A 10,545-nucleotide genomic window follows, 5' to 3' on the forward strand; every position below is an offset into this window, starting at 1 on the left:
AGGTGCAAAAAAAATCTCTTCAACTATGTTTAAATTTGTAAATAACCCCTGAACTATATTTTGTGTATAATACCTCTTAAATTATCTCATTTTGTTGCAAAATATGTCAATGCCTATACTATATTTCATTAAATAACCATGATGACCCTTCTTATTAAATTACACTTAAACTATTTTTTTATTTAGATAAATTATGAAAAAATTTCATACTAATTTGATGACATATTGTCCATTAAAATTTGCATAAATTTACCTTTAATTTTTTTAATTAATAATTTAAATAAAAAAAGTAGAAAATTTGAAAAAAAAAATGAATTATTTTTTATTTTTAATGAATATATTACATGAAAATAAGTATTTTTTTTAAAGTAATTTTTTAAAAAATTCATCAATATATTGCATGAAAAAGAAGATATTTTTCTACGATAAAAATGTTTAAACTGGTTATAATAAATTTTAAAAATAAGCTAATCATTTTAGAAAATTGTAGTTCCAAATCTATTTCTCTTTTTTTTCATTTTTATGATAAATTGATACTAATAAATAAAATTAAGATAAATAGTATAATTAATATTTAGATAAGAAAAAATTTAATAAGAAATAAAAAATTTAATAAGAAAGGGTAAAATAATCTTGTATAATGTGTTTGTCCTTAATTATAACAATAAATAGTTGGGGCAATTTTTAATTGAGGGAGTTATTAGACAAGGAGGGTTTTTTTTTTATTATTATTATTTTTTTGGCACTTTATCTGAAATAAATAAATAAATAATATTAAATAAATAACATAAATTTTGCAGACCACATCAATCAAAACCGGGCCATAGAGAGAGACTACTCATCTTACCAAAAGAAGGCCAATCAAAAACCCCTTTTGGGTTTATATATTTTCCGATTCTTCAACCCAATTGAAGCTTGTTCGCAATCGTGAGCTTAGCACCCTTAAACGACGCCGTTCCAACCCACATGTGTTCGCTTCAGAGGCGGAGCTCCCTCCTTATGGACCAGGTGAATTATTCTTGTATAAGCAATTTTTTGCACATCTTTTGTTCCTAAGGGCATTGCTGGAGGAGGTACTAGATATTATCCTCCATCTTTATGTATTCTTGAAGGGTGATGCATATGTTAATGAAGGTATTCTAGTTTTGAGATTATGGTATGAATGATTCCACTTGTTTTTGTAAATTTTATACATGGATTGAGAAGACCAATTCTCAATTACATATGCAAAAATTTCTTACATTTCGTGGTGTTAAAATTGTGCATGTTTTTAGTGAACACTTTAAAGGCTATGAAGGAAATGAGCAATATTTTACCTAGAAAAAAGAAGAATAAAGTTCATCTATAGGGTCAACCTGATAGTTTGATTCAGATTGTTATTTTTCTATTTATGTATTTATTTATTTTGATTGATACATTGGAAAGAAACCAGTTTTGCTAATATGTTTAGTTTTGGCATGGTTTCTGTCTCAAATTGGGAAAGTTGTGGACAATTTGTCAAACAAGTGATGTTTGGTCTCTTGTACATTCTATATTGAGTTCTCTATTCTTTTGGGTAAATGGGTGAAATTGTAAGTCTTTGGCGGATTTTGTGGATAGCTTGAGAGTATAGCTGGCCTCTTTTGGTCTTCTGTGTGGTTGTTCTCTGGGTGCTCTCCTCTCTTGAGGCCCTTTTTTTTTCAGAAAAAGGAAAATAAGAAGCTTTTTGTGTTGGATTGTGTTGGATCCTATTGTTATTACCGATGCATCGGCAGAAGCATTCTTTGCTGATAGATATTGTTGTTTGGTTGTCATAGAAAAAGTAAGTTGTTTATGCTTCTGCAAATTAATATCATAAACACTGAAAATATTTTATGGCCCCAATTCTCCTTCACTGTGATGTAGGTTGAGCGATTAGATGTCGGAGCCTTACTCTCTATCAGAGTTGTAGGTCGTGTCACAATTGTGAAAGTGCAGGTACATACTCAATACTTCTGTTTTCTGCTTTCATTAAAGTATACTTATAGTTTATTTATAATAGCCGCAGTTGATAACATGATTTATCATGTAATGCATCCGAATTCATGATCTTAAGTTGGAAGCTTGTAGACTTGAGTATTGGTTTCTATCATGAGAAAATCACATCAGTTAATTGTAACTATTGAATTTTCGATTAGCGAGTTATAGAAGTATATACAACTAGTCCTATTTTGCATAAATTTATTGACTATAAAATGGATGCAATAATTGATTAATTTCAGAACTTTAAGAATGTATGTGTGTAATTTGTATTTCTTCCAAGGGCAAAATATATATATATATATATATATATATATATATACATATATCTGTGTGAGAGAAGAAAAATGGTGAATATTCTCTCCCACAAAATTTCCCAAATCAGTGTCGTAATCTTATTATATTCTTCAAACCCTAATTTCATCATGGTATCAGAGCGGATTTGATGCCGATCATAATCGTTGTGTAGTGGTCACTGTAGAACGTCATTTTATATTGCCATTGTTGCCAGCATGTGTTGTTGCGGACATGTGGTGGTGGTGATCGAATAGTGTTCATTGTGTTTTTGTCATTGTGGAGCCATTGGTTGGTTGTAATTGTTGTCATCGTTGGGAAGAGTTGCAGTGGCTAGGGTTATCATTAGATAACAGAGTAGAGAAAGAAAGAGAGGGGCTCTGACCAACCCAACCTTTACTTGCTGGTCCGAAATGAGCAGTTCAACCAGACTCAACCCGACCAGTTCAACCAGACCTGAATCCAACTGAAGCAACCCAGCCATTTTTTGGTCCTATTTTCCGGCCATTTCAGTTTTTCCAGCCAGTTCAATTTTATGGATACATTTAGGAAGTTTCAAAAAAGGAATACATATTTGAAGTAATTTAATGGCAATTCAATGGTGAAATGGTGATTGGAAAAGGGCAATAGTCAAATTGGAGTTGGTTGCACATGTTCAACACATGCACATTCTGAAATTTGGGTAAATTATTGTAGTGCACATTTCTTTGATGTGCAGAGCGCTGAGAACACTTGACAGATCCAATTCTGAGCCTTGTGTATAAAAATAAGTAAGGTCCAGCAATTATAGCATGTGCGAAGCTCAAAATAGATTCTATTAGCTGTATATGTTTGGGGTATCCCTATATTTGTAAATGGTGTGTCAAGGGTGTTACTTGCGTGTCCAAGGGACTTTACCTGTGCCATACATGCATGGTATGCAAGTTTTCATTTTTAACACTGCATAGATGCTCTTAATCCTTGAATTGCCACTATTTTATTTCTTTACAATTTCAGAGTTGTCCCCTACACCCATTATCTGTATATTTAGCATGCTCAAAGCTGTTTTCGATTGATTTAAATGTTGGATGCACATTTACGATGCTCATGGCGTGATAAATTGCTAACCATGTTGCTTTTTCTTCTTCTTTTCTTTCATAAATCTAACTATGTTGCTTGTCTTTTGCATTTGTGCTCTTATTCTTGTTAAGTTTTACAGAACATGAATGTCTATTAAAAAGTCATTGCTGATTGATTTAAATGTTGGATGTACATTTTAAATGATCATCAACTTGATAAATTGCTACCATGATACTTATTTTTTATGTATACTCCTCTTTTTCTTCTTAAGATTTACTGTATATGCATCTCTATCACTTGCAATAACCATATTTTCAAATTAAATCTTTAATTCTAGTATTAACCATTCACAAGTTCAAGTAAAGGATGTTAAAAACTTGCCAATTTAGTTAATGCTGGGGCAAGATCGAGAGTCGCCTTGCTAACATGGAGAGTTTTTTGTTCTTCAATGTTAAAGATAGAGGGTCAACCTTTAAATATAAAGTTGTTTGATTAAAAATATACTCGACCAGGTGCATGGGCACATAGCTGTCCTAAGACTCAATGACCAAATATTATGTGACCCATGGTCCAAACTAGATCGAGAGACAATTTTATAGAGGATCGATTGCCTAGCCTGGAGGCAGTCAGTTTGAATTAGGTGATATGGGAAGACTAATTTTTCCTTTTGGATGAATTATCTTAAAGCTTAATTTTCCCTCAGTGAGGAAAACAATTTCATTACTTTGTATGGAACTCCATGGATAGAAGTTGGTGTAACAGTCTTGGTTATAAGGAGCAATATAACCTCTTTGATATAGTACGGAAGATTGCTACTGGACTTCAGTTATATGTCTAATTTATAAACTCCGAATCTCTGAAGCTGTATGATTATAACCAAATTATCTAAGCTAAGCAAAGATAGAATTGGTGGGACGCCTGTTAATAAGTGGTTTATGATGACTATTTGTCAATCCTAATAGGCTAAGACTAGTGGCCTTTAGATCTGTTTATAGATTCTTCGTAGCTGTTAGGTTGAAGTGCGGCATTGCGATATGTACCACTGTAACTGTCAAAACCCCTATCAATTGCCACTCGCAGCTCCAAAATGTTTTCAAGTGTTCTATTTTCTTCAATTTTTATTTGTTCTGAATATATTGATCAAGTTTTATCAGAACTAAGTCAAAATTTGTTGAGATCCTAAAATGAGGATTCTTGAAGGGTTCCCCAAAGGTGTTATGGATATAAGGGGTATCATAAGAGAGGATATCCATGTGTAATGGTTGTATGGATTTTCACAATTTCAATGTCACCTGGTTGGGCCTCATGGAGCATTGGGGAATCACTTAGCCACATTGATCGTTGTATACTTGTTTTAGTCACTCTTTTGACTAATGTATATAGAATAATATATAAAATTTAGACATGCATGTGAGCATGTCCCATCACTCCCATGTCATCACATTTTTTTAGAGCGTTGGAGGGTTGTGTTACAAACATTACTTTTCCAAACAAGTGTTTGTGTTCTATGGAGAAATAAAGGGGAAAAATAAAAAATAAAAAAAAAAATAAAAAAAATGAAAGAAAATTGAACTGGGTGCTGATGCAAAAAATTAATGCCCCATCTTTCCAAGCTTTATGCAAATTACTTATAGGAAAAGAAAAATAGATGCGTATGAGCTGTGCCCAACTCATTTTGCCGAAGGAGGGTCGCAACAGCTCTCTCCACATAAATGTCTGTTTGTAGTGAAGTAATGTGAGAAATATAAAATGGTGAACTGGGAGCTGGGCGGTGGGTGGTAGAGGGATGGGTAGTGTTCAGGTGATGGGGGAGGTGGTGGCGGCATGTTTGAGGGAGAAGATGGTGGTCGCTGATGTTCATCCGGTTCAACAAAAAAAAAAAAAAAAAATTTGGCAAGAAGTATTTGTAGCATTAGTCTTATGCTTAGGAGGTTCAAAATTTTACGGCCTGTTATTCATATATGGGACTTAAGAAGGCCTTATATTTGTCCTCAAGATTTGTGTAGAAAAGTAGTCTCTCAAGGGTTTTCCGATCTTCCTCAAGACTTATTTGGAGAGAGTTGTTCCTCGATGGCCCTTCAGTACATTAACATTAGCCATAGAAGCTGAGGTTACATTATAGAGGCTTAGAGGTCCTAGTGCTGATATCGAGGCTAATCTATATAGAGAAGGTCCTCGTAGTTTATGATTTGCCTTAGATTGGGGTCCCCACCATGGAGTTTCATATCAACACTCTACTCTCCTTTTGCTGATGCAAAAAATTAATGCACCATCTTTCCAAGCTTTATGCAAATTTCTTATAGGAAAAGAAAAATAGATGTGTATGAGCTCTGTCTAACTCATTTTGCTGAAGGAGTGTCGCAACAGCTCTCTCCACATAAATGTCTGTTTGTAGTGAAGTAATGTGAGAAATAAAAAATGGTGAATTGGGAGCTTTAGAACTAACTTTATAAACCATTGTTCAAGCGTTCCATGAAGCAATTGATAAACTGAGCAGTCTCTTGTTAATAATGAATCTTATGAGAAAACCCGTATGCATTGTCTCTGTCATTCGTTTGAGGTTATCGAGCCAATCTTTGACTTAGCTAGTGTCATCTTCAAGTGTTTATTGTTGTTGAAAGAATGCTGTTGTTATACAGAGGATGATGTAATGGACGATGAAATTGACCATGAATTACTGTCGGAGGCAGATAATGCTTGGGCCCAGCGGGAATGGTCAATCCAGCATGTCTTGTTTCCCTCCATGAGACTCTTTCTCAAGCCCCCAAACTTGATGGCAACAAACGGAACATTTGTCAAGGTAATTCTTTATATTCCAATTGAAATGTTTCATTTCTCGAACATGCTAGGCCTCATATCTATTGCATTCTGGATCTACCTGTGATTATTAGATAATTTTATTTATTTATTTTCTGTAGGTAGCTTCACTGGAGAAACTTTACAAGACTTTCGAAAGATGCTAACAAGAACAGTTCCAGTCAGACGTATTGACACAGAAATTAAGTTGCTGACATGTCTTGTTTCCATAGGCTGCCGCCATGTGTACGTGCCAAAAGACACTTTCGGTGAAATACTACTGTAATTCCTACGGGTCATGGGGTTTAGTTAGGAATATACATCCATCATCTGTAAACAACACAGTGGGTGTTTGTATATGTTTCTTTTTCTCTCTTGCTGTGTCTTTTGGGGTGGTTTAACATTCTGCCTCTGTTTGACTGTTCTTGCTGGGTAATATAAGTGATAATTGACAGTGGTGCTTCCGTTGACTTGTGATAAATTTCTTGGGGTGTTACCTAAGTATTCGTCTTTGTTGGACATGCATAGTTTTATAGATATATCAACCACATCGGGGAAAATATAACAGTAACTTACAAAAATATCATCAACAACTTTTTTATAACATATTTTCCAGATTTGGACTTTCAAGTCAATTACATCCTACTGCAGAAAATATTCAACAATCATGCAAAATTAAAATTCAGTAGTTTGTCTACATATATATAACAGAAAACAAGAAAAAGGGTAGGGAAAAAATATTTAAATTGCTCTATGTGGTTGGCTTGGCAACTCGAAGCGACACAAGGGGCACATGTGACTCCTTTTGAACCACTCCAAAATGCAACTCGATGGTATATATAAGAACATGGCATGTGACTCACTTCCGACCCAATAAACATATCATCCCTGCATATCGCACACACTTTCCCTCTATCATTATTCTCCTCAAATTTGATTGTCTCCAATCCCTCGATAGATGATGTACTTGCAGGCACTAATCTATCATATCCCAAGTACTCTCTCGTAGTCCGATCCATCAATGACAAGAGCAAGTTTCTTTCATATCTTTGGTCCAATCTAGCTTTCTTTGGTGCTGTGTTCCTCGCTCTCATTGCTATTTCTTTCCATATGCCATCAAAATCCATACCAGGCCGCACCCTTACGATCCAGGAAACAAATTGGTGAAGTTCGAGCACACGTTTTTTCATCTCCTTTGCACGGTCCATTGCTTGGATCTCCTGACTAGACAAAATCACTATTTTCTCAATGTTGATGTTCAAAACTAGTATTTTTCGGTCACAGTTTGAGAATTTAGCGACGGTCCAATGAGTATCAGCCATGACAATATTGACTAAATCATCCAGCTTGTCAAGTTCATGCATTGTTTCGTGGTCATAATATGGTCTGTATTCAAATCCCTCTAATGGGAATGGTACATTCATTCCAAAAAACATTCCGGATACGATATCGGATGTTAAGGTTTCGTATGGAAACTGTTTCGAGATTTGTGCGATGAGGTCTCGTCTTGTGTTGGTTTTGAAGGATCCATCCGAAGAGATATAATTTTTTTCCACCTTAAAATCTAGGGAGAGTTGAATGGAAGGCAGTGATTGATCATTGCTTCCGCTAATGAGACCTCTGCTCTTAACCTGCAGCTTTGTTGCAGCCATTAGGGGATAACAAAGAGGGACAGGTGTTTTATGATGATCGATATTGGCTACTTAGGAAACCAAGAGAAAGAAAGACGGTGAATCGGCAGTGATGGTACAGACTTGCGGCAGAGAGAGTGTGTTGTATATATGCTGTGACCAAGATTACAAGCGTCATATATATATATATAAGGAACAATATTTGAGTAGGAATAGGATAAACGTCGATAAACCTGTCAATGGAGCGGATCCTGATCCCGATCTGATTCGAATCCGATCCGATTAGTCGGATATAGATTGAACAAAAAATTCAATAACCCGGTTACGATCCGAATCCGATAATCCGTTAGCTTAACAAATCGGATATGGATTGTGCTGATCCGATTCGATAAAAACCGATCCGATTCAATTGAAATTATATATAAAAATAATTATATATATATAATTATTTATCAATAATTTTACATATATATATATCACTACTACTATTAGAATTGTATTAGAGGAAACCCAAAAATCCAAAATAATAATAATGTTATATATAAATATTGTGGTGTTCTCATCCACATGCTAATAAATCTCTTAGTACACATACTAATAAAATCATACTCTTTATAATTATATATGTTAGTAAATATTAATTTAATCCGATTTCGAATCCGATCCGATCCGAGTCCAAGCTAAATAGGATATGGATTGAGACATTCAGTCTGAGAACCCGTTAGTGATCCGAATCCGATAATCCATTTGCTTAACAAATAGGATATGAATTTGATCGATCCGATCTGAATCCAATCCATTGACAGGTCTAAACGTCGATTTGGATTAGGAAACACTTTGGTACTAAACAGCATGCTTGTACTAAAAGGCTTCTGAAGAATCCTAGCTCTGTCAGGAGTGCGACTTGGATTTGGAAAGTTATAAAACATAAAAAAATAAAAAAAAATAAAATGGAATTATTTTGAAGTTGGAAAGAAATTAATTCCATTTGTTTTACCCTTAATTTGGAGGGTAAACAAAATTTAAAATAATCAATTAATATGGGGCGACCATGATTGGCCAAATGGGGCTGGGTTTGACCGACTGACACATTGCGACTAGTATATAGGACTATGCTAGCCCATTCCCGTCCATCCAATTTATATCGAGCTCTATTTAAATAGTTTACTGTTAGGCCCAATCTTATAGTCTAGGTCCAATCCTATGTAGATTAAACCTCAAAAGTATTATAAAGTAAATACTTATAAATAAACACTATAGTTCAATCTTATGGTCTAGGCCCAATCATATGTAGATTAAATCTCAAAATTATAATAAAGCAAACACTTGTAAATAAACACTCTTGACAATCGCTTCTACTTCGTGTTTTTTGTTTCGCATAATGTACTATAGCGAAGCAAAAAAAACAAGTCGTGTTTGGTAACGTTTATTACAATTTGAATAGTATTGAAGCGCTTCCGAAAAAGAAACCAAAATCGAAAACACTAAGCCGCGAAATGATGTATTGATGAACATTACCACAAATAAAATAAAAAATAAAAAAAGAAAAAGAAAAAAGAAAACACTCTAAAATGACCTTTTAACAAAATATTTTATTTTTCAAACTTGCAATACTTTTTTTTTTTTTTAATCAAATATACTTTAATGTTTTTACTTCCAATAATCTTGCAACAAATATAGGTTATCAAACAAGTTTTCGAATAGTATTGAACACACTCCAAGGTTGAAACATTACTTCTGTTTTTGATAAAAGCAAAAGTATAAAGCAATTATGATTCTCAATTAGAACTTTTTAATTGCCTAAAGGACTTTGTGCTCTAACTCTACCGAAAGATAATATGCCTTACCATAAACGAGACGATATAATGACATGCCCTTAATTAAGGAGAAATTTAAAATATAGGTTTATGTCAGTTTCTTTGAGCTTTACATGCTATTTGCAAAATAGTGGCAATGAATACTTGCATTCAAAGATGTAAGGAGATAACTCTTTCTTTTCACTGATACATGGTGATATTGAAAAGAGATAGTAGTATATATCCTTTATAAAGAAAAATTTAAAAAGAAAAAATATTATTAATAAGTAAATTTACTTGCATTTTATTTACAATATATATTTTCTTAAGTCCTAACAACTTAACTTGTGTCCTCACTTCCATACATGTTCTAAGCAAAATTCTATACTCACATCGAATTGAGGTATCTCATCTAATATTGAGACTCAAAATAAAATAAAAATATGACCCGATTGGACTTGTTTAAACATCGATATTAGCCTATACAAAAACATGATCTCACATGCACCACCACATGTTTGGTTAACTGATTTTCAGCTAAGAAGATCAAGGTAGAAAACAATATGTGAAAGTAAGGCCACAATGAGAAGAGGCTCGTTCATTAAGTTTGGTAGTATGGTAGGTGTTGTGCGCGTGTCGCAATACTCTATGGACACTTCAAAGGCTTACACATCCTAAACTCTCAGATGTAATAAAAATATATCTAAATCTAGCTTCAAATCTTTAAATGTCAAACTCCTTTCCTTTTAAAAGAAAATTAACATTATTATAAGCATGCGACTTTCGTATCATGGCAAGCATGACCGACATATCATCCTTCATCCTTGCATATATCACACACTTTCTTCCTATCATTGCTACAATTTACTTCAAATCTGTTATACGATCCCGAAAGAACTCTCTCATAGCCCATTGGAGCAATGACAATTGCAAGTTCCACCACTACCACCGCCATCACCACCACTGCCTTC

General features: G+C 34.0%; 1 long non-coding RNA gene across 3 annotated transcripts; it reads left to right on the plus strand.

Moving 5' to 3' along the window:
- The first annotated feature begins 1,003 nt into the window (after positions 1-1,003).
- Positions 1,004-6,611, plus strand: LOC132273894 (uncharacterized). Of its 3 annotated transcripts, none has more exons than XR_009470296.1 (4): positions 1,004-1,134; positions 1,885-1,956; positions 5,991-6,151; positions 6,270-6,611. It is a non-coding gene; the product is annotated as an uncharacterized LOC132273894 (long non-coding RNA). The 3 variants fall into 3 exon arrangements; XR_009470297.1 differs by having other exon boundaries at positions 1,015-1,156; XR_009470298.1 differs by lacking the exon at positions 1,004-1,134 and adding an exon at positions 1,163-1,801.
- Positions 6,612-10,545: the final 3,934 nt, after the last annotated feature.

Source organism: Cornus florida, unplaced genomic scaffold (assembly GCF_030987335.1).
Source record: "Cornus florida cultivar Cherokee Brave unplaced genomic scaffold, ASM3098733v1 CherokeeBrave_3.0.0_Hap2_Chr09, whole genome shotgun sequence".
NCBI classification, from domain to species: domain Eukaryota; kingdom Viridiplantae; phylum Streptophyta; class Magnoliopsida; order Cornales; family Cornaceae; genus Cornus; species Cornus florida.